Source organism: Puma concolor, chromosome A1 (assembly GCF_028749965.1).
Source record: "Puma concolor isolate L17-30 chromosome A1, mPumCon1.1.hap2, whole genome shotgun sequence".
Taxonomy (NCBI): Eukaryota; Metazoa; Chordata; class Mammalia; order Carnivora; family Felidae; genus Puma; species Puma concolor.
The window spans coordinates 9,275,013-9,300,381 of record NC_141667.1 but is presented as its reverse complement, the minus strand read 5'-3'; the positions used below and the strand labels follow the sequence as shown (position 1 = coordinate 9,300,381).

Sequence of the window (25,369 nt, the reverse complement as noted above, 5' to 3'; positions counted from 1 at the left end):
AAAGTAAATTGTGGTGTTTGTCTTCTCCTCACAAACCTGGCAGTGGAACGGAACAGTCAGTCGGATGTGGGAAGGGAATTGTAACCGATCTGATTTAAGATGTTCAAAAGGTGTCTGAAATGGCCTGATTTGTACTTGAAACTCCTTTAACAGAATTAACACCTGCCCCGGATGCAAATGGCGCATAATTGTCCGTAAAGGAAGGCTCTGCATGCAGTCAGCTTGCTGGAAATCAGATTCCACAGCACAGTCTCTCAGTCTGGTTCTCTTTTCCTAGATGATCCAGAGTTGCAGGTTCCTGAAGGGAAAGGGAGAACATTTTGGTGTAACCTGTATTGTTTGCTAATATATGATGCTAAAGTGTGAAATCGCACCTCGGTTATCAACCACACAGGCAATTCTCTTGGGTAGAACGATTTCAAATTCATAGATAGAAGAGTTATTCAGTTAGCGGCTGCTTTGAGGTTCCAGAATGTCTCAAAACAAGACGTAGTCACTTGCCCACAAAATAAATGATCCACCCTAGGACCATGTTTTCATATTTAAAATGTGTGTGTGTGTGTGTGTGTGTGTGTGTGTGTGTGTGTGTGTGATGTGAGTATGTGTGAAAGAATCATGAAGCTCTCTATAAGACAGCTTTTATTTCTCAGTAATGCATCATACTTTTCTATCGTCCTGTTCTACATTGTGTTTTTGACCTTCTACATTTTTAGGGAGGAGTCTTAGTTCAGGAAACAATAGTTGCTGTGGCAAATCAACTCCAACATTGCAGTGACTTAATGCAAGAGCAGTTTGCTTCTCATTTATGCAACAGATGGAGGTAGTGGATGGTAACCAGGGGCTGCCCCTCCGCTTTCCCTCCTACAGTGATGAAGGATCCAGCTTCTCTCTTGAGAGCTCTGTCATCCCTATACCTCATTGTCAATTACATTGCCAGTTGCATCACTGCACCTACAAACCATTGGTGAAAACCAGTCACATGGCCTCTCGTAGATGGAAGAAGGGTGGGGATCCCTAGACCTGGGGTCTATAGCCACTCTGCTCAGGAGCATGAATTTGATGGTCTCTTAGCCACCTGCTCTGACAAAAGAATTAAAAAGGTCCTTGTCTCCATTGCTCTAAAATATTTTATCATTGTAGTCAGAATGTTTCCCACCAGAGTCATTTGCCATCGGTCTTTTAACATCATTCTTTTTTTTGTTTAACAATGATGAATTTTTGCAAGGAAATCATTGCACTCTTGTTAGACTAGCTTCCTTGGGTGCAATATCATTTTCCATCCCAAAACTTTATTTTGGGCATGTGAAAGTGTATCCACCTCTGCATCCAAGTACCTAGGTTATCAGTAGCTGTGAATGGGTACATGGGGACCCCTTAAACTCATCACAGATTTGTTGAACACCCAGATTAACCAAAGCAGAATGGACAAGAAAAAAAATGCGAATTGTGCCTACCTGAAATTGTTTACAGAAGGTTGACTGGTTGAAGATGGTGAGACTAAGTCAGGGAGAAAAATGTTTGTAAATATGTATTCGAACCAGTTCCTACGGTTATACGTATTTGAAGAGCTTTTTGTTAAAGATGTTTTTTTCTTTTCCCCTACTTCCTGAGAAGCTAAGACTGTCAGGTTTTTAGGTCTATACACACCACTGAATTCACGTTTATTTCACTTTGAAACCCGTTGTTTCGTTATTGGTCAGTTTCTATATCCAGTCTTTCTGTGTGCTATGTTTGCATACTGTACATCTTTTATTTTATTAAATCCACCCCCAGCCCCTGGTAGAAATAGGTCTAGGGGACCATGTTGTATCCTGTGCCTGAATGCCCAACCTCTGATTGAATTAGAGATAGATATCTGATCTAATGGTGATTCATCCAGTGAGCAACCTGTAAGAAATTGGTCTTACTCTTGAAAACGCAAAATAAGTGATCCACAGGTGCCCGGGTAGCTCAGTCAGTTAAGTGTCTGACTTTGGCTCAGGTCACGATCTCACAGTTTGTCGGTTTGAGTCCCACATCGGGCTCTGTGCTGACAGCTCGGAGCCTGGAGGCTGCTTCAGATTTGTGTCTCCCTCTCTCTCTCTGTGCCTTCCCTGCTTGTGCTCTGTCTCTCTCTCTCTCAAAAAATAAATAAATATTAAAAAACATTTTTTTAAGTAAGTGATCCAAAGTCTGTGACATCTAATGGTAAGCGGTAGAGGACAGTGGCCCTGTGGATTCGTGCCAGTGGAGGCATCTGTATGACAAAAAGTAGTCCAACAGAGAGACTGTATTGTTCCTGAAAGTCAAACAGGCCAGTTTGCTTATCATTGGGAGCAGCTGAATTTTTAAATTCTTAAAAATTTCCCTCCTCCCTCATTTGATTTGACTGAATTGATTTCTTTTCCTTGGGTCCAAGGTATCTGGAATAGAACCCATCAGTGAACTACCAAAGTTGACAGAAAAATTATCCCATGACAACTTTTGATTCTTAATCTTATATTCTTAGCTCTCAGCCATGATACACAATCAATAGTTCTGTGTAAAATATATATTGAATGGTAGTGTTAAGTGCAGATGACACTACCTAATTATTTCTCCTTGCCAGATAGCTATATAATGTCAGTTTTCATTAAGCTTAATTATTTTGTATATTGGAAATCTCCAGTGTATGAATCTGCACTTGAATAATACAAGCAATTTACTGATAATTCATTGGGGGAAAGTCTAATACATAGCTTCCACTGTTCTTTTTTTGTCATAACCTAGTTGTTTGCTCAGCTTCAGAAATCACCTTTGGAAATTCAGGTCTTTATTAAGTGTGATAGACTAACCTAGTTAGCACATCAAAAGGAATATTCAAAAAACATTTAAAAATAGAATACAAACATTTTTTAAAAGGAGAATAGGTAATGAAGTCTTTGATAATTTAGATGTTGTTTCGTACTTCTTAGGGATGCTAAGGAAGGGTAAGAGAGTTTCTTAGAGGAAATGAAACAAACCAAATATTTTTTAGACTTTTAGTGGAAGTGGTAAAAATGACTCATAAATATAGTTTGGTTTTCCTCTGCCTTTTATCAGTGATAGGAAACTCTCCATTTGGTTTCTAAGACTCTTTCCCTGGTAGTCACATTGACAGTTGAAACTTTCAAGAAAACTTTTGTTGATATGCATTTATAACAGTCAACTTTATAATAATCAGATCATGAGCGTGAACACTGGGAACTTGGAGAAGGAAAAGCTGGAGCTCCCTGTTGGTGAAGCACGTCAGCTACTGTGTCCAAACAGCCAGACCTTCAGTAGCTGCAAATAGGAACGTTGTGATCTCCTAACATCTTCACAGACTTTTTTTTAATGTTTATTTATTTTTGAGAGAGAGAGAGACAGAGCATGAGCACGGGAGGGGTGGAGAGAGACAGGGAGACACAGAATCCGAAGCAGCCTCCAGGCTCTGAGCTGTCAGCACAGAGCCTGACACGGGGCTCAAATCCCTAACCATGACATCATGACCTGAACCGAAGTCAGACATTTAACTGACTGAGCCACCCAGGCGCCCCGCTTCACAGACTTGTCTAAACATCCGTGTTGGTATTGAAGCTTCCAGAGTTCAGATGCATTAGTGGTGAAGTGTTGGGATTCTTCTACACAGGAATTATTGGTGCTTCTTACTGCAACTACACATCCACCATGCACCTTATCTCCTTCCTGACTTGGCTTTGCTCACTCTTTCCAGCCCAGTCCTTTCCAAGGTGTTAGATTCTGCTCCCTTCCCATGAGAGCGTTTGGTTTCACATCTTCTCCTTGATTGCTCAGAACCATCCAGATCCGAGTCAGGAACTTTACTTACACAGATGTTGCCCTTTATTCAGGGTCGTGATCAAATCCCCCTTGCTCGTGGCTCACTCCCACACTCTGGCCACTTGTGATTACTTGGCTAATGCCCGTCCCTCAGGCCAAGGCGTGTCAGTGATTATGGTCTGACAGCCCTGTGAGCCATTCATTCCCTCCCAGGCTGGGGGCCATGCATTACTCTTTTAAGTCTCCTGGTCTGAGGACCTGTTTATACCTGTACCCATGTCATTCTCTCCACAGACTCTAATAACAGCATTCTAGCTCATCCTTCTGCCTGCGGTATGCCCAAATCTATCCCCCGTACAGGGTGAGATTGAGCTACATAATACATAAATCAGAACCGTGTTCGTGAAGCATTCTTTCCCGCTTCTATAAACACACCTGTCTTTCCCATTTCAGTGCCTATGACCATGTGATCCCTTCTATCTAGAATGTCTTCCTTCTTTCACCAGGACATCCCCTCCGGTGAATCCAGTTACCCAGCTGAGGGCTCATATCCTTCTGAACCTTTCCTTGATCAGTCCAAATTGGATCAGGTGTCCCTTCCTTGAGGGTCATTAGAACTTAAAGCATTAGAGATGAGACACCATTGACGCTTTGAGAGGTTGCCTGCCAGAGAATGTCTAACCTTCACTCAAAGGATGTGTGGGGATTTTCTCGAGTGCTACTGAAAATTTAAGGACATCAAAATAGATGACTAATCATATCCCTGATTCCCAAGAACACAATGGGAGAAACACTGAATGCAAACCAGAGTTGAACCTATCTTATGGACTCTTCTTAAAGGACACCTGACTCTTGGAAACAATGATGTTGATGATGATGATGATGATGATGATGATGATGATGATGATGATGATTTATAACAATGGTCTAGAGCTCAGAGACAAAGGAAGTCAAGAATTCAAAGCTACAGAGATTTGACACATAAATTCTCTATTGCTGGCTTTAAAGATGGAGAGGCTATGTGACTAGCAATGCACATGGCTTCTAGAAGCTGAGAGTGATCCTTGACTGACGGCAGCAAGAAGAGGGTCTCAGTACTAAAACCAAAAGGAATTGAATTCCGCTCACATCCTGAATAAACTTGAAACAGATTATTTTCTAGAACATCAACAAAGGAATCTAGCCCAGCAGAAACTCTGATGCTAACCTTTAATGACCTTGAACAGAGAAACCAACCATGCCACATCTGAATTTTACAAAACTTATGAAACTGTTAGCGTAAAAAATGGGACATTGTTTTAAGCTGCTCAGTTAGTGGTAACTTGTTACACAGTAATAGGAAATATCGACAGTGCTTTCCAGTTGGTCATTAGAGATTATAATAAGCTGAATTATTGAAAGTTTTCCAAGAAAATAAATCTTTTCTGTGACCATCTATATTTCATTCCAAAGGTGAATGTCTATAGCCCATTTTATTTTTCATGCATGTATATATGTGTTTGGATTCACATATTAAAATAATCTGTAGCTTTTATTCTAAGAAGTGGAGGTATTTGAATATGGAGTAGCGGCATTATTTATTGTGGAATAAGGACTATTAAATAAAGCAATCATACTTAGGCTCACCATTTTTTTTAATAATATAGACACCCAAGATTCTAATTGGAGTTATATATGTTTAAAAAGACGAAATGTTAGGGGCACCTGGGTGGCTCAGTCAGTTAGGTATCCAACTTCGGTTCAGGTTATGACCTCAGGGTTCATGGGTTCGAGCCCCACCTTGGGCTCTATGTTTACAGCTCAGAGCCTGGAGTGCTCTGGATTCTGTGTCTCCCCTTCTCTCTGCCCTTTCTCTTCTTGTGCTCTGTCTCTCTGTTTTTCAAAAATAAATGTTAAAAAAATTTTTAAATACAAAATGTAATATATATATTCACACACACACACACACACACACACACACACACACACACACACATATATGAATTGCTTGCTCCATGTAAGAAGCTGCTCTTTCTTCCCTGCAGATGAACTATTGAATTTCTTGCAAACAAGTGTCCACAAAAGTTTGCCATATCTTAGAGACTGGATGCAAAAGGAATTAATGTTATACGTGTTACCAAAGGTCATTCTCTTTATTAGCTAACTTCTGTGAGCTGAAATGCCAACAATTCTATTAATGGAGTCTAAAAATCTTGTCCACAGTTAACAAAGAAGTCAGGCTTATTTTAGGAAATATGCTGACTTCTGGTTAAAGTAGTTAGAGGTGAAGAAACATTAGTCAAGTAGACACATACTTTTTGTCACAATGAAATGTATTTATTTAAAAGCACGATCACTGAACTTTTTAAGGAAATAAACCATATATGAATATAATTGTAAGTAAAACATGTGCATTTTTTCATTATCCTGTAGGATATGATATTTAAAAAAGTAGATAGTTATATGTATTGTTTTAAGATAAAGAAGGAGTAAATTTGCCAAAATATTTCATTTTGAAAAGAACACAGCTTGGATAATTAAATAATTACTTTTATTTTTCTCACATGAATTTTTTTTACTATGAAGATATTTCTACACATTTGCATGTTCCCAAATGCCATCATCTAGCCAAAGGAAAAAAAATCACTCAATGCCATAGGATTCTAGATTCTTACCAGTGGTGAATACAGGCTTGCTCGCAGGGGAAAAAAATAATAGCAATAATAATATTGCTATAATATTATAAAAAGTAGTTTTTACTTGAAAATTAGAGAATAGCTGTTAGTTTCCACACTAGGCAGTATTTCTCATGTGGCTGAAGTATTACTCTTCCAACAAAGTCTAGTGATTTATTTGAATAGGACATTTCATTGATTGAATTGGTAATAAGAATTAACATTGCAGTGGTATTTTCTAAGTCTTTCAGAATGGCTTCTTTGTATGAAAACAGAAATAAAAACAAAAATATAGAGACTATAGACCTATTTTAGAGGTTTTCCTTTTTCATTGCCAATTAAAAAAAAAAAATTGCTTCCCTGGTTCCTTCCAGGATAAATTCCAGAGCAGTAATCTACCTAGAATATGCTCCTGATTTTCTTAAGTCCCTTTGTGAAGCCTTGTTCTTATCTTGAGCCCTGTACTGCCATCTTTCACCTGATCTACTTTTCTCCAGTGACCTAGTCTCTCATAGATTGCCTTTTAATGCTACCGTTATTCCTTTAGGATTTCCTAGTGTAGTCTTGTCTTTTTCCGACATAAATTAAGAATATTCTAGACCACTTTCTGGGCCCTCAAGAAGCACCATCACATTTCTGCTCAGGTCTCCACACCAGAAAGAGCGAGAACATTCATAGTCTTTGTTGGTTTCACGGGGACATACTTAACTCCTCTCGACCCCTTTTCTCTCAGTCTTCAGTCCCCTGAGCCCTTCCCACCTTGCCTAGAGTCCAAGGTCCCTGTGCTGAGCCACCTCTAGATAGTACCCTAGTGTCCTTTGGATTCCTAGGTGTGCAAGAAAGCTTACACCCCAGGTTGAAGCCACCACCTCGTCCTCACCTGCACGGAGACTTTGCTGAGCCTTCTTAGACACTGAAAGTAGTGGCTGTCCCTCCTGCCTGTCCTCCTTTGGCCTCTAAGTAATTCCTGAAGGGCAGGGGCCAGGGGCGTATGCCAAAGCCGTGGCCAGCACGTGCTAACTGTGCAGTCAGTGCTGAATGAAGCAATGAGTGAATGGATATATAGTATTTCTATGACTGTTCTTATTTTTGTCACTCTTGTTCTGGTAGAAATCACTAGTCGTACTAATTTATAAGGATTTCTGTCTCTATGTATTCCAGAATATATATACATATAATATATATAACATATCAAATGGTTTACATTATTCTGAACTTACCAGATCAGAATATCACTTTTCAGCACTCACTCTAGTTACTTTTCACGTTAAAATAGCACACTGGATTCCAGAGCCAGTTGATTTGAGGTACTCTGTGCATGGACTTATGGTTGACCTAGTCTCATACTTTCACTCTGACCTTAGGAAGATGATGATACTGGTGATGACTTTAATAATATTAATGACAGGGCACCTGGGTGGCTCAGGCGGTTGAACATCTGTTTCAGCTCAGGTCATAATCTCCCTGTTTGTGAGTTCAAGCCCCCCATCTGGTTCTGTGCTTATAGCACAGAGCCTGCTTCGAATTTTCTCTCTCCTCTCTCTCTGCCCCTCCCCTGCTCTCTCTCTCCCTCTCTCTGTCTCTCAAAATAAATAAATAAACATTAAATAGTTAAAAAATATTAACGATAATATTTGTTGAGCAATTTTCATAGACCAGGCATGGATATGGTTTACGTAGATCATGCTGTTCACTTCGAGTTAACCCTATGAGTTAAATCTGATTTCATTTTGTAGATAACAACACAGATTCAGAGAGGGAAATTTGTTTTCCCAACATCCAGCAGCTAGGACCAGACATCGATTGTCGAGCCCAGGTATCTTTACTCCCCAAGTACACATGTTAATATGCCTTACCACGATGCTTTTATTCAGTCTTAAATGGTGTCTTAAATTATGTTGGAAATTATGCATGTTGTAAATAACTATCTAAATGTCTCCGGTCCACTTTCTTCCTAGGGATATAAACATTTTGGACTGATTTTGTGCTTATTTTTTCTCTACCCCCCACCCCAGTAATTATAGCAATTTTGAATTCCTTTATCTGAATATATTTCTGAGATTCATTCTTACACAAATGAGGTAATGAGTGCTAATAGTATATGTTATTATTGCTTTTAATTACATCCAGACTGTTAGGCATTCTCTTGCAAATTGCAGTGGACAAATTATACTAATATTTATGTGTATAAAATGCTACTTGTATTGTCTTAGGCTGTTCAGGCTGCTATAGCAGAATACCATAGATTGAGTAGCTTATAAACAACATGAGTTTATTTCTCATACTTCTGAAGACTGGCAAATCCAAGATGGAGGCACTAGCCAATTTGGGATCTGATGAGTGCCTGCTTCTCGGTTCATAGACAGTTTTCTTTGTGCTGTGTCTTCACATGGCAGAAGGGCTGAGGGAGCTCTCTGGGGCCTCCTTTATAAAGGCACTAATTCCATTCATAAAGGCTCCACCCTGATAACCTAATCATATCCAAGAGGCCCCCACCTCCAAATACCATCACAGAGTAGAGTAGATTAGGAGGGGCACAAGCTTTCAGTCTATATCACATATTAAACACATTTTTCTAGATTTCTTCTGTGGGATAACAAATAGTCACCTGTCCTGAGGATTTGATGTAGGTCCTAAAAAAGGGTCAAATACTTATAATGATTCAATATTTGTTTAATGTTTATTTATTTTTGAGAGAGAGAGAGACAGAGTGCAAGCGGGGGAAGGACAGGGAGAGCTGGGGGACACAGAATCTGAAGCAGGCTCCAAGGTCTGAGCCGTCAGCACAGAGCCCAATGTGAGGCTCAAACCCATGAACACAGATCATGACCTGAGCCAAAGTCGAATGCTTAACTGACTGAACCACCTGGGAGCCCCTTATGTATTTCTTATAGCAACTACCATAGTTAACACTTTTGTATCAATTTTGAAGCCTGGGGTCTTTCCAAAATGATATATCAAAAAACTAATATTAACTTTATATTTAAAAACAATATACCAAATCTTATTTAGAGATTTTACATTGTAAAATAGATATTTCAGGAATATTAACTCTAGTTAATTTTAAATTTAATATTCTGATTGGTATAGAACTGAAAATCTTTATAAATTTAGTCCAGAATATTTTCCATATTTTCTGTCATCCTTAGCATTTTTTAACTCATGGATCTGAAAAGTGAAATTGGTAGTTGCATAGTTTAGAGCTAAATTTCTTCATTGTGTTTTTAGATATTGCCTACGCTCACTAATTTCCCTGAATCTCACTTTTTAAAAAAATCTGTAATAGTATAATGCTTTTCTGTAATTTTGCAAAGGTTGAATGAAAAATGTAAGTAAGGCACATATCACCTCGCGCATTGTTACTAGTGAATCATATATATTTTTCCTTTTTGACGAGTAGAACACATAATCTTTTTGTTGAAGTCTCTTTCCTAGTTTTTCTGCAAAAGATGATAAAATAGTTTTTCTCACTATGGGCTAAAACGACATATGAGGGTAGCACCACATTTGTCTCCTTCATTTTATAGACTAGACAACCACACAGAAATTGACATGATGAATGGAAGAAACTTTTCACATGGCGCATCTTAATGTGTCTCTGCACCTACTGCTCAAGCTGGAGATGAGATTCTTGATATTGTGTGGTTGTGAAATGAAGAGCAGTAATGCAGTGATAACATGTTGACAGGAAATGTTCAGTAAATTAAGATCTAGAAGCCAGTGGCTCTTTGCATGGGTATTTTTCAGACAGGGAGCAGCAAGAGATTAATGCATGGACCAAAATATGCATGCTCATTATTTTCTCTGCTTGTGTAAATACAGTGAGAATTAGAAGTGCCTCTTGGTGAAGGCATTTGTGTGTCCTTCTGCCTTTGCTTAGACACTGAGGGTTCAAGAGCTTTTACCAGCTTTTTTGTATTTATATTTGTGTATGCTCCTTTCAGAGGATTAAAAACCAGTGATATTTCAGCTGACGACATAACAACGAACATTTGATTCGCTTAAAAAGAAAGAACTTCAGTGGTCATCACTGGGACGACAGCAGCTCGCTCAACACCATGACCATTGTGTGTTCAAATTATTAGGATGGAAAGGCAGTGGGGAGCGAGCAGGAAGAATGTGGTAGTGTGTGTGAGGAGATGGTGGTCTGGGCACCAACACACTCAAGAAGTGACTCGGGGCAAGTCATTTGGGTTTTCTGGGCCTCCATTTCTACACCTGTAAAATAGGAATAGTACCTAGGTTTGTTTCAAGTCTTCACTCCTGTGTTCTTCATCTCATTGGCACCTTTCATTTTAGGCAGTAAGTTGCGTGGGAATATTTTAAGATGGCGACATTATGTGAACTTGAGTAACAAATCAAATTGAGAAATGAGGATAGCAAGATGTTCCCAGATAGATTTGGTGCTTCAGAGGAAGGCAGCTAGATGTCTGTACATTCATATAAATAGTTTTTTCCAATATAAGAATCTCCAGTTAGGTCAAGGCATGGATTTTATATTTGGGAAAACACAGTCTAAAAGAAATTGTGTACATATGTATGTTATAAACTACCTCAGATGTTCTCCATGTTTTCCAGTTTGGCTAAAACTAGGGCAAAGATATGGAACTAGAACACAGTTTCACACTGAGAGACCAGGGAGATTGGGCTTTTTTTTAAGAAAAAAAAAAAGTTTGGGGCGCCTGGGTGGCGCAGTCGGTTAAGCGTCCGACTTCAGCCAGGTCACGATCTCGCGGTCCGTGAGTTCGAGCCCCGCGTCAGGCTCTGGGCTGATGGCTCAGAGCCTGGAGCCTGTTTCCGATTCTGTGTCTCCCTCTCTCTCTGCCCCTCCCCGGTTCATGCTCTGTCTCTCTCTGTCCCAAAAATAAATAAACGTTGAAAAAAAAAATTAAAAAAAAGAAAAAAAAGTTTATTTATTTAGAGAGAGAGAGAGAAAGCTTGAGTGGCGAAAGAGCAGAGAGAGAGAGAGAATCCCATGCAGGCTCTGTGTTCAATGTGGAACCTGACGCAGGGCATGGTCTCACAAATGTGAGATCAAGACCTGAGCCAAAATCAAGAATTGGACACGTAACCTACTGAGCCACTCAGGTACCCCAGGGAGTGGGCTTTTTAAGAACTAACCATTGGTTCCATGAAAAAAAAAAAATGCTCACGAGGTAATTCTAAGGACCTAATAGGTTAGGAAGCTCTCCTGTGCTTCAAATGTGAAGGCTCCTGGACTCCAGGGGTTTCCTATCAAATACAAAGAGAGATTTATAAGCAGATGAAGCATGATGAAATTTGTCGGTGCTCTGAAGAGAGTAAGTCGTGACTCTGGGGATAGTTTTACGGAGGGATATTTGTGTGTGAAGGATAGGAACCACTGGTGGGAGACAAAATGGGATAAAGGCATTGCTCAGAGGTAAAGTTCAAAGTCAGAAATTCAGGGGTCAACTTGAAATCACTGTGGTTGGAATAGCCAACGCATGGCGCAGACTGGTGTTGGAGAAGGGTGCAGGCAGACGTAACCATTCTGTGAGCGGTCCCGCAAGTCAGTGTAGTGATCTGGGGTTTGTTGAGTTGTCAGTAGAACGTGGAAGACAGCTTTATCCAAGGAAGTGATGTCATCATCCTTGGTTCTGCCAGCCGCTTGGAGAATGGAGTGAAGCCTGTGGAGGCTGGTGACAGAAATGGCAGCATTTGTCCAACGGAGAAGTCAAAAGATTTAAACCAAGGTCATGAGCACCTATAGCGATTTCAGAGTTGGGAGGCTCTGCGGACTCACTTATGTCAAAGGAGACAGAGTAGGTTTGTGAAATTATTATTTATTTTTCTTAAAAAATGTAAACATTTGTTAGGCTAAGCCAACACTGAGCTTAGCTTCTATTGCAAGCATTGCCCGTTTTCAACAAGGAAATCTCTGATGTTTTTATTTCATGGAATGTGAATGTATTCTAATTCTCCTTTATCCAGGAGAAACTATCATAGAATTTTAAATTTAAGAGATTGCTGTGTTAGCAGCAGGCAGCAAAGATGTTGCCTGATTTGTTGACAGTAAAGCTGCATTCATAAGCCTGTCTTCTCAAACATCTGTGTGTTTAGTACCTCAAGAGCTGAGGAAGTTTAAAAATTGTCACACGTTGTTGCTTAGTCTTCTGCACATATCCGAGAATGTACCTCTCAGCAAGATTTTATTGAAAAGCTATGTCTAAAGAATTGACTGCCAACTTTATTCAAAATTTAGCAATTAACCTTTTCTCTCTAATGTGGGAATGACGGTATCCACCTGTTAGGGCTCTGTCATTTTGACATTCTTCATTTAAGGTAAACAGTTTCATTCCGTCTCTTGAAACTCATGCATTCCTGCCGTATCATAAATGCCCAACAAACATTGCAGCTCTAATTTAAGCAGGTGGCTTAGGGTTGTGGATCACACCACGGAGTTTTGAACTAGTCAGTTTTGGGTTTGATTCTCAGCTCCACGTATCGCTAACTGTGTGACATTGGGAGAGGTCTTCTAGAAGCTCCATTGATCTATATGTAAATTGTGGAGAATAATACTTACCTTAGAAGTTTGTTGTAAGGATTAAATATGAAAATGTGTTTAAAGCAATTAGCGTAGTGTTTGTCACTGAGGAAATATTCAATATGTGAGGCCTGGTTCTCTCCTTAGTAATTGATGAATTAATTTATATAAATATTGCAATTATGACTCACATGTCACATACACAAATGGGAAAGGCCCTCCTTTTCACAGAGAAATGTTGTTTATTTATATTTTATCTTCTTTATCTTTTATTTAGGAGGTGATTATGATATCAAATTAACTGAAAGCAGTATTCTCACTATTGTCATTCTCCACCATCACAGTAAAGTGATGTTCTTAAATTTATGTGTGAGTGATATGTATGTGAGGTATGACCATGATGCCTGAAATATCACACTGTTCAGGATACAGTCTCATCACCACTGAAGAGTGTATTTGCCCTCAAGTGGACAGTTGCTCAAGGTCACTGTAATTTGGAGCACCTGTGTTCCCCTATCAATAAACTTTGCATAATGCCTTTGTAACATGGTACAAGAAGAGATAAAGGTGAGAATAGAGAAGATGCTCGATGTTACCTAAACACTGGAGTTGCTAGCATTTTATTAAAGCATTGGGGGTCTTTAAGGAATTGTGGAAGCTAATGGTGTCCACTGACACCTGTGTCTAAAAACTGAAGTCTGCTTATCTGGTTGCTGATTCACAGAAGAATTGCCCATGGCCACGTGGGTAGGTTGCTAGGGTCAACAAAATAAGGACAAATGTGTAGAGGCATGGATTTGTGAAGTCTGTTAATAAGGAAGGAGCACACGGTCTCATTCCATCCATCCATCCATCCATCCATCCATCCTTCCATCCATCCATCCATTCATCCATCCATCCATCCATCCATCCATCCTTCCATCCATCCTTCCATCCATCCTTCCATCCATCCATCCATCCTTCCATCCATCCATCCATCCATCCATCCATCCATCCATCCTTCCATCCATCCTTCCATCCATCCTTCCATCCATCCTTCCATCCATACATCCATCCTTCCTTCCATCCATCCATCCATCCATCCATCCATCCATCCCTCCTTCCTTCCATCCATCCATCCATCCATCCATCCATCCATCCTTCCATCCATACATCCATCCTTCCATCCATCCATCCATCCATCCATCCATCCATCCATCCATCCATCTTTCCATCCATCCTTCCATCCAGCACATAAAAATCATTGATCTAATATATGTCACACAATATAATAGACACTGGGAGTATAGCTCTGGATGAAGAAGGCAAATTGCCTGTTGTCAAATAACCTACAGTCTTCATGCTTCCTTGAGGATGTGACTTTACTTAGTAAGGATGATAAGCAGATCATTCCCTGGTTAAAATTGCTCTCCTTAGTGTCTATAACAAAACATATGTCAGACTAACCTTTATATGCATGATAGACTATTTAATACTAAGTTAACACAGCAAATGCAAGATCCAGATTCAAGAGAGAGAATTAAATTAGCTCGATTCTATTTAAATTACTCTTTGGGTTGAGGATGCAGAGGTGTATTTTAAGCATAAATCTGCCCATTTTCAACACTTATTATATTTGGATAATGAACTAGCATTCCAGAGGGAGAAAATTAATCAGAACTTAGTTTCATGTGCAACTCATGGAATCGGAATAAAGGAATAATAAACTAATGAAGAAATAAGGCTCCATAGGATATTTGTAAGTTTTTAAATAAATATTGAAAACTTCAAAAAAGAGAATTTTAAGAAATAAGATTTAAAAGAACTCGTGGTGTTTCTGTCAGGGGATTTGATTCGTCATTTTTCACAGAAGATTTAACTTGCTTTACTATTTCCAGAGAGAATTCTTTCATTTTCAGTGAGAAAAGTAAACACACACACACACACACACACACACACACACGAAATAAAACTCTGAGATGCTAATTGAGCACAAGGATAAAATAAGATACTTTTCCAAATAAAAGTATTAAAATGGATTGATGGCCTATTTTTAAAGTTACCATTTATTAATAGGACTTTAGTTAAGAAATGAAGTTTATTTTGTGAGATTGTTATACAAATATAACTTTCAGAAACCAAGCTCATATTTTAAGATAGTGGCATATATGGGTATAATGAAATATATGACATATACAATGGAGAACATGTGGGTTTTTTATGTGCATGATTTAAAGAATGCCACAACTCTGCCAAGGAAATAGAAATTGACTAATAGTTAATGGAGACTCTACTATTATTCTCTCACTATCTCAGAGAGAAACGCTTGACTGCATTTTGTGTTTATTCATTCCCTTGGATTTCTTTATATTTTCCCACATGTATCATCCAAATATGCAAAATATTATTTGGTTTGCCTGTTTTTGTATCTTATATAATTATGTTACACATTTTTTGCAACTTGCCTTTTTTTTTAACCAACTGTTTTTCAGATTTATCCACGTTGATGTGAGCGCTTGTGATTTATACACTGTTTTCACTGATGCCTCCTAATTCATCATGTGAATATGCCATAATCCATTTATCCTTTCTCTTGAGGAGAACATTTGCAGATGTTGCAGGTTTTGCTTTTAGAAACATATGGCTTGGGACACAATTATATGAACTTCTAGTGTAGGTGTGCAAGGGTTTCTCTGGGATGTGCACAGACATCCTGTGCACCCATCCTGGGTGGCCTTGAGGATTTGAACATCTTCAGGCTCCTCTGTAATGCAGAAGAACTTTCAGAAGTAGAGGTACCAATTTACATTCCCTTCAGCAAGGAATGATGCATTACTCCATTTACTCAGCAAAACTCGCTATTTCCCAAGTTTTTGTTGGTGGTGTTGTTGCAGCTCTGGTGGGTTTGCTTCTCCTTGACTTCTGCATTGAGAGAACTTTTTATACATTTATTAGATATTCATGTTTATTCTTCCATTTAAATCTTTTGCACATTGTTCTATTGGTGGTTTGCCTTTTTTTAGTTATTTTAATTCTCAATATACTTAGATCGTAATATTTTGTTGGTTGAATGCATTATAACCATGTGTCATAACTCTCAGATTGTATGTTTTTCCTTCTTTATGGTGTCCTCTGGTGAACAGAAGTGCTTACTTATAGTGTTGCTAGGTTGGTCACTGTGTTTTCTTTAGGATCTATGCTTTTTGGAATCTTGTTTAAGGAATTTTAGGGGCGCCTGGGTGGCGCAGTCGGTTAAGCGTCCGACTTCAGCCAGGTCACGATCTCACGGTCCGTGAGTTCGAGCCCCGCGTCAGGCTCTGGGCTGATGGCTCGGAGCCTGGAGCCTGTTTCCGATTCTGTGTCTCCCTCTCTCTCTGCCCCTCCCCCGTTCATGCTCTGTCTCTGTCTGTCCCATAAATAAAAAAAAAATAAAAAAAAAAAAAACAAAAAAAAAAAAAAGGAATTTTACCCAGTAAAACAACATTAAAGCCATTTCCTGTTTTTTATTTTATTAACTGTAAAGTGATGCCTTTAATTCATTTGTAGTTGATTTTTTTGACATGACAGAAGGTAGAAATTCAATTTTCTTTTTTTCCATGTAAATAACCAATTGTCTCAGTACCTGCTATTGAGTAGAATGCCATTTGTCCCAAAACCTACAGTTCCGTCTCTCTCATGTGTCACGTTTTCATATATGTATAATCTAATTCTGGGAAATTGGGGGAGAATTATAGATTTATTATTTTGAGTCTTCCTGTCCATGAACTTGATGTCAGTCCATTTTATGTGCCATCTTTCAATGAAGTTTACGCGTTTCGTCTTAAAGGCCTCGCACTGTTTTTTTGTCTCATTCATTCTAAGGCTCTTTAGAGTTTTTGTTGCTCTTGGAAATGTTATCTTTTTTATAGGATGCATCTGCTAAGAGTTTCTTTTTTATATGGAAGTGCAGTTGATTTTTATATCCTGATCTAATACCAAGAAAACTCACTAAACTCTTTTCACTACTTCTGTAAATTGTTGGTAGATTCCTTGAGGGTTTTTATATGAGTAATCTGTGAAGATTACTTTATCATGTCTTATTTTAAAATCTTTTAAGTTTCATTTTGTTTTGTTTTCTTTTTTGTGTTGGTGAGAAGAGACGGAGAGTGGGCAACTTTTTTTTTTTTTTATTTAATGGAATTCCTTTCATTTCTATCGCCAAGAACTGCTACGGGGTTTCTTTTAATACCAACTCTACTGACATATAATCCATGTTTCATTCACTTCACTGATTTGAAGTGTCCGATTTAATGAATTTTAGTATATTGCAGCCATTGCCACAATCAACTTTAGAACGTTTTCATCACCCCCAAAAACTCCCCATCTCCATACATTTGCCTTTCCTGGACATTCCATACAAATGGAATCATGCAGTATGAAATCTTTGATGATTGGCGCTTTTGGTTAGCATCATATCGTCAGCATGATTTTAGTTAGCATCATATGGTTCACCCATTCTGTACATGTATCAGTACTCATTTTTTTTATTGTCCAATAATAGTCAGTTGTATGGCTGTAACATACTTAATCTGTCATTGGACTTTTAGATTGCTTTCTATTTGGGGGATATTATAAATGGTGCTGTTATGAACATTCCTTAAATTTTTTTAATGTTTATTTACTGTTGAGAGAGAGATAGAGAGACAGAGCACAAGTGCGGGAGTGGCAGAGAGAGAGGGAGACACAATATCTGAAGCAGGCTCCGGGCTCCAAGATGTCAGCACAGAACCCCGACATGGGGCTCAAACTCATGAACCGTGAAATCGTGATCTGAGCTGAAGTCAGATGCTTAATTGACTGAGCCACCCAGGCACCCCTTATGTAAAAGTTTTTATGTGCACATGTTTGTTTTTTTTATTTCTCTTGGTTTTTTTTTAGCTACAAATGAAATTTCTGTGTCCTTCTATGTTTAATGTATTTTTTAATAGATTCATTTCATCTCTCTAAGGTCATTCCTTTTAGTTCCTAATTTGCTAAATGTTACATCGTAAAGAACTATTAAATTTTACTTGTTGGTTATCAGTAGTGCATTCCGTTTTGTTGCTGCATGTTATCCTTCTGTATGAATATGTGACCATCTGTGTATTCATTCACCTGTTGATGGGCATTTGGATTGTTTACAGATATTTTGCTATTTACAAATGAAGCTGCTGTGAACAAGTATACAAGTCTTTGTATGACGTATACTTTCTTTTCATGCGGGTAAATACATGTGGAATGGCTAGGGCATATAGCAGGTGTATATCTTACTTTTCAAGAGAATGCCAAACTATTTCCAAAGTAGTTGTGTTATCTCTAATCCTATCAACCTGAGAGTTCTATTTAACTATTTTTAATATGCTAATCTAAAGTACATAATCACTTCTATAAGTTCAGTTTGTTCTTACTCAAATTTTTGGTGGAATATTGGATGATCTCCTCTAACTTTTCATTCCAAAGTCCGCTTTATGTCTTTAACATATTAAACAGACTTGTTTTTATTTCCTGAATCTGACAATGCCACCAACTTCATTCTTTTCGAATTTCATTCTGCTGCTTAATGTTTCCAAAGAATCTGGCTCACAGGGACTTATTTTTTCTTGTGTTTGAGACTTCTGATTGTGGGTTTATGTTCCTAGGAGCTCATGCGTAGGAATTATATAAAGGCTGAGTGTAACATGTGGTCTTCCAAGGAAGGTGCGTCATTTTCTTCTGCCAAGTGTGGGAAGCCCTACTTACTTAAGGCCACCTCAAACTGAATTATTGCCCTGGGTTTACAGAGAGCATCATATGTAATAGAAACATGGCCTTAAACACATACGAGTAAGGATGCTTCTGTTCTGTCCTGTTCACGATTCTCTTTTATGTTTAGATTGAGCTGAGAAAGCATGCATGCCGTATTTGTTTTGATCACTCCATTCCAGCTTGTGGCTTTAAATGGCAGTTGTTGACATCATTTCATCAGCAAATGAGTAAAACATAACAAAATAAAACAAGGCAGGATGAGACGATGCTAAATCCTCAAACTAGTTATTATAAACATGACTTATGCAAGTAATAGAGGGCTGGATTTTATTTCTAAGTATTCAGTTAAAAGAAGTATCTTCTGCCCCAAACCCCATGGTCTCCTTTGTCTTGTTTACGTCATAGAATATATGGAGAACACTTACCTTGAGTGGAAAGCACAGCTCACCCCCTTTCTCATTGACTCCTATTACATTTCCAGTGAAGAAACATTTTTACAAGTCTGGAATGTTTGCAGACTTAATCTACAGGGAAAACAAAAAGAGGACCCTGCCCATCTGGGGCTGTCCCTGAGGAGTTTTCAAAGTCAAACCTGAAGAGAACTCTGTGATTCTGACTGCAGGGACTATACAGTCTCATCGGTAAAAGCGGATTCCACCTACTTACAATACCTACTCGTAGCCACAGAGCACAGAGGAGGTATCTGTGTTTTTATTGAGTCCTGCAGATGCCTGACAATTATATGTCTTGCTTATCCTGAATTTTTATGTGAAAACCCAGGGTGAAGAAGTGAGTACTAAAACTCAGAAATGAAGCCAAGGGAGAGCCCGTGCCCCACCCCAAATGTTTCACCTCTCTTTCCCATTGCTGTTGGTCTTGTAGGACCCACATAAATCAGAGGTGGGATGACGCCTCGTTATATTCCTGTATCTAAGATTTTGTGAGTAAAAATGGAAAGTATTTCTTTTGTAAGTTTACTGATAAATTGCCTGAGTTCAGACTTGTATAGCGACCTTTTCATTTCTTTTAAAGGTATAATTATAAAAACTTGACTGGATTATATGCCTTCTGAAGTTTATTATGAAATACGTAACCATTTCGCTACCTTCCCATTATTGAAATAAGCTGATGCATGCAATGGCATTTTTAAATGGCAACGCACAATGTAAATAAATGAAAGGGATTTCATTTATTCTTAGGGATAGCAGTGAAACATTTCGCATTGTTAGCGGCTACCTATCACCAACTTACGTTAGCAGCTCTAGCAATCAAATCATTTATCTTAAAACTAAACAAAGTGAAGGCTCAGAATGAAAATAGAATTCTTATTCTGAGCATTTACTCAGAAAATAAGCAGAGAAATCTGGATTGTTAGTTAAAAGGACCCTTGAAATAATGAATAGGTAGAACATTCCTTACTGTTATCTATATTTACCTGTCCCTCAATAGAAGGTTGTGTTCACCAGGCAGTGGGTCTCTGCAGCGTGATACAGGGCGAAGACTTAGAATTTGATACAATTCATTATTGATTGGATTTACTGATTCTGAGACATGAGAGTGTCCTCTTGGGTTTCCTCTGAAGCAGCTTCTAACAGCTCATGCTCTTGGCTGACAGAACCACTGAACCTACAGCATGCATTTTTTAAATTAAAAAAAAATAATGTTTATTTGCTTTTGAGAGAAAGAGAGAGACAGACAGACAGAGTGTGAGCAGGGGAGGGGCAGATAGAGGGAGACACAGAATCTGAAGCAGCCTCCAGGCTCTGAGCTGCCAGCCCGGAGCCCGATGCGGGCTCGAACTCCCAAACCGCCAGATCGCGACCTGAGCTGATGTTGGAGGCTTAACTGACTGAGCCCCCCAGGCGCCCCTACAGCATGCTCTCTTTTTATTTTTTTTAATATTTTTTTAACGTTTATTTATTTTTGAGACAGAGAGAGACAGAGCATGAACAGGGGAGGGTCAGAGAGAGAGGGAGACACAGAATCCGAAACAGGCTCCAAGCTCTGAGCTGTCAGCACAGAGCCCGACGCGGGGCTCGAACTCACGGACCGTGAGATCATGACCTGAGCCGAAGTCGGACGCTTAACCGACTGAGCCACCCAGGCGCCCCATGCTCTCTTTTTAACAGAGAGCAACAATTGTTTTTTGTTGGGGAGGGCCAAAAAAGTTAGATATTATAGTGACTTGCTGTCCTCCAAAGACCACAGAACATAAACAGATATATGGCATATCTATGGTCTTAAAATTACAGGGGCGGATTGAAGGGATACTTGGTGGAAAAGTCCAGAAAGACTTCTTAGGGAGTTGATACTGAACAAAATGGACAGATGTTGGCATATGAGGATCTGGAGACTCGTCTCATGCAGAACTCAGCTGCAGGGGCAGGGGCTGATAAGCATTTTGGTTCATATACCCTAAGAAAGGTTTTACTGTAGTCAAATAATAGAATCCATCGAGTGAAGGTGGCACCTGCAAACGTTCCAAGGTAAGAGGCATTCCTGCCCCTTCTTTAGAGCTCTGTATAGAAAAGTATAAGCATATTTGCAGTTCTCTAAAGGCTAGAAGCTTACTTACACTTCTTTCCTAACCCCTAAACTCTGGCCATTAAGTTTCGGTCACCAAGTTTAATATGGCAGATGTGTTCTATTATGGTGGTGGCCACGGTTTGAGGAAATAAAAGAAACAGGAATGATAGTTTCCCGATGAGGCGTGACAACCTTGGTAAAGAACTTTTACTTTGAATAACTTTTCTTTATGGTTGTTTACCATTATTTCACAAATGAGTACCAGACTACTGCAAGTAATAGTGAAGTGTGGCCCGGGAGTGTTTTCTGTTAGTGGTTCTTGGGCCTGGCTGTGCTATTAGAATCATCTGGGCAGCTTTTTAAAATGCTGATGCCTGGGCCCCAATCTCAGGGAGTCTGATTTCATTCTTCTAGAAAGGCGCCCAGGGATCCATAGCTTTTGAGGTGCCCCAGCTGAATCGACGTGCAGCGAGCGACACGGGCCCATGCGCTTGCTCTGAAGCAGCCTTCCCCGCTTCGTGGATAGCAGCTTCCTGTTTCACAGTCTAGCCCTCAGTTTTCCTGTGAAAGGGCTGGCCTCTGAGTCTGCAAGAGGCTGGTTTACAGCATTTGTCATTTTGAAATAATAATAATAACAACAACAACAAGAACAGCCACAATAAAAGCTGGTATCCATTCAACCCGTTGTGACCACTGACTGTGACCTTACTTAATTCCCATACCAAACTACGAGGCGAGTGTAAGCTATTATCATTGCCATTTGCACACAGGGATAAACCAGTAGGAAAGGATTACATTGGAATTTGAACATGGGCATCATGACTGCAGGTTTGGGTCATAGTGGTTTTTCTCCTCTTCTGAGATTCTCGATGACTCTTGCAAATAATTACAAGCATTCACAGGAGCAAGGGGTCTGGAAGATACAAGGGTGAAGGAAGGGGAACAGGTACAGCCCTACCGAGGACCTATACTCCACAACCTAATGGCAAGGTATGCATCCTAAAGAGCTATTCTAGCAACTTAGAAGTTCTCTACAGAGGGACTTTGGTCTAGGGAGAAATTTCTTATAGCTAAAGTAAGCAGCACCGCTGCAGGCATGGAAAGCAGTTCATTGTAAACCGGGGCCGTGTCGTATAGGGAGTAGATTTGGAGACGTATTAGGTCAAACATATGAAATTGCTAATGACCATCCACTTGACCTACAGCCATAGCAATTTCACAGAGTTCAATCTACGAGAGACAGTGATCTTGGTAGAGAGACGAGCAAGTCACCGTGCCACAAGAGTCGCTGCAGATGTTGACAGGTTAGGTCTGGCCATTGGCCTCATCCATGGCTTGCTAATTGCTTCCACGTTACATGGAGGCAATTTTTGCAAGACTGAATGACTTTGCTTGTCCAGACCGTGTGTCTACACTGCTGGTCCCGCAGACAGCAACAGCAGAGTGACTACGACATCACTAAGCCACTTGTAAATGATAAGTTTAAAAGGGGGTTAAGACGAAGATGGAGACAATGCTTCCTTAGGGCTGAGCACCCACAGCTTCCAGAAGTGTGGCAAGGTCTTAGAGAACTGGGACGCGAGTTGGACGCGAGGCAGGGCCCTGGGCCTCAGCGGCGGGCGAACCCTCTCCCAAGGCAAGTGTCGGCAGGAAGGGGTGAGAACTCAACTGTGGAGACGCTCTACAGTCAGCCAGAGCAACATCCAAGTCAAAGAACAATCCTCACGCGTCCACAATGTGGACGAATCGAGCATCTCATATCTGCCTTGGTGCACGGTTATGGGCATGGGCTGCCAGGGCCAGGGCACCTGGAGAGCAGGGATCCTGACATTTCCATCTTCAGGTCCCCCACAGCCTGAACATAGGACAGCAAGGGGCACCTGTACACGTGTGAGTTGGATTAACCTGAAGTATACATCTGACCTGATGTATGCATCTAGGAAGCAACGGTTAATGTTAATGACAATAATTTTAATTAATCTTAATAATAACTTTGGGGTTTAAAAAACTGAGTGTAGGGGCGCCTGGGTGGCTCAGTCGGTGAAGCGTCTGACTTCGGCTCAGGTCATGATCTCACTGTTTATGAGTTCAAACCCCACATCGGGTTCTGTGCTGACAGATCGGAGCCTGGAGGCTGCTTCGGATTCTGTGTCTCCCTTTCTGTGTGCCCCGCCCCTGCTCACACTCTCTCTCTCACACACAAAAATAAATAAACATAAAACAAAATTGAGTGTAGATGCTACACATCATTTCTATAAAATTTTTCATGACTTTTGCTTTATTTATTTTGAGAGAGAGAGAGAGAGAGAGGGAGAGAAGCACGAGTGGGGGAGGGGCAGACAGGGAGAAAGAGAATTCCAGGCAGGCTCCATGCTGTCAGCACAGGGAGCCCGAGGCAGGGCTCTATCCCACAGACCATGAGGTCATGACCTGAGCCCAAATCACGTCAGACTCTTAACCAGCTGAGCCACCCAGGGGCCCCTGTTTATGACTTTTTGATTCCATTCACATGACATTATAGACAGCCAGCTGAAAATCATCTTGGTGTACTGGAAAACTATTGAGGATTATTTCTGAGAACTTTACCATTGAAGATACATAAACACCCTGTGAATTTTTTGGAGAGCACTATAGAACAGAGTGCACAGGCCCAAGTGTTCCCAGCCAGTGTGATTAGGAAAGACTCTTCACAAAAAGTAACTAAGAAGACACCAAGAAATAGATTACTTCTATTTCTCTTCATTAAGTGTCTACATCTCAGGTAGAATGTCACAGAGTAAAGATAGAATATATAATGTTCAGTTGCCGCGTTACTGGTCTCCTCAGCATCCAGAAAGTGTTAGGGAAATAGCAGAAATAGCACCATTAATGGCAACAATTAATCTTTGAAATTAAGACCAGGAAAAAAATATTATAATAAATCTCTTTGCCCTGTAGGCAAACAGGGCAACATTTGTGTATACAACATTCCTTACTTTGATATGCTAAGAATACTAATAAGGATAGTGGCCCTTGGTTAAATGAGCAGACTATTAGGTTGATAGAAGTGTTGAAAGGAGTTTAAGTTGGATGAGTATTGCCTGTCAATGGCAGATTATTACACAATAGGCATAATTTGTATGCTTTGCCGAAAAGATCCATGCATTTTTCTTCCTTTCCCTTACTCTTCCATTAGATTAAAAACCTGACTTCTAAAGATTCTAACAAAATTGGAGACTAATTCTAATTCTTGGTGAATTCAAGGCTGTGGTGAGTTGGGAAATTCCAGGGATGGAATTAATGTCTGGACACACTGCTACTTTGCTACTTGGAAGAAACCAGAACAAGAATGGATAATCGGCTCCAAAATGGTGCTCACACGGGAAGAGTTTCTTTGGATTCAGTCCAAGTGGTAGATGGGCTCTTGAGTTGCTTCAGAATATTCTAGGAACATTATGGATGCATATAGAGAATCTTAAATTGGCAATTAATGAGCGCAAAAGTAGCACTTATGATTCCACACTCTATAATATTATTTCCAGGAGAATGTACTGAAGAAATAGTTATAAAAGCTAATGAATATGTATTTTGAACAGTTTTCTTTTTATTTTTATATAGGATATTAAGATATATTTCCCATGATCTTGTTTACTAAAGCTAATACCGTATTTTAAGTAAATATCTCACCCTTGGTCTTGCTTTTGGGAAGAGCACCTCCTTCTGAATCCCACCCTATGACAGAATCTACATTCCCCCGACCTAAGTGTAAATATCTTTATCACTTGGTCCTTACTTTACTTTCCCATGTCAAAACAGAATAAAAAGGATAACTATTTTAAGGGTAAACTAATTTAAAAGGTAACTATTTAAGGGTAAACTATTTTAACTATTTACTCTGTGTCTGTAGAATAGTAATGCCCAACTCAAAAGAATCATAGCTGAGACAGAATGGATTTTCAACAGAATGAATTGTACAATGTATATAAGTTCTCTTCAACCCCATAATGTTTTTTGATTAAAATAAAATTGTTAGTGCCAATATTTGCTCTTAATTTTGTTTGAGTTATACCAAAAGGATAATTGCAGCATTATTTTTTAGATATTTATTACTTTCAGGGCAGATTTTATTTTATAGTGCATAAGCATTATAAAAATGATGAACTAGTATTAAAGAAAGATACTTGGG

The 25,369-nt window shown here is 39.5% G+C and overlaps 1 protein-coding gene across 5 annotated transcripts in view; it reads left to right on the top strand.

Annotated features, from left to right (window-relative positions):
• Window positions 1–25,369, top strand: part of CTNND2 (catenin delta 2) — a 945,427-nt gene that overhangs the window by 357,171 nt on the left and 562,887 nt on the right. The window lies entirely within an intron of this gene.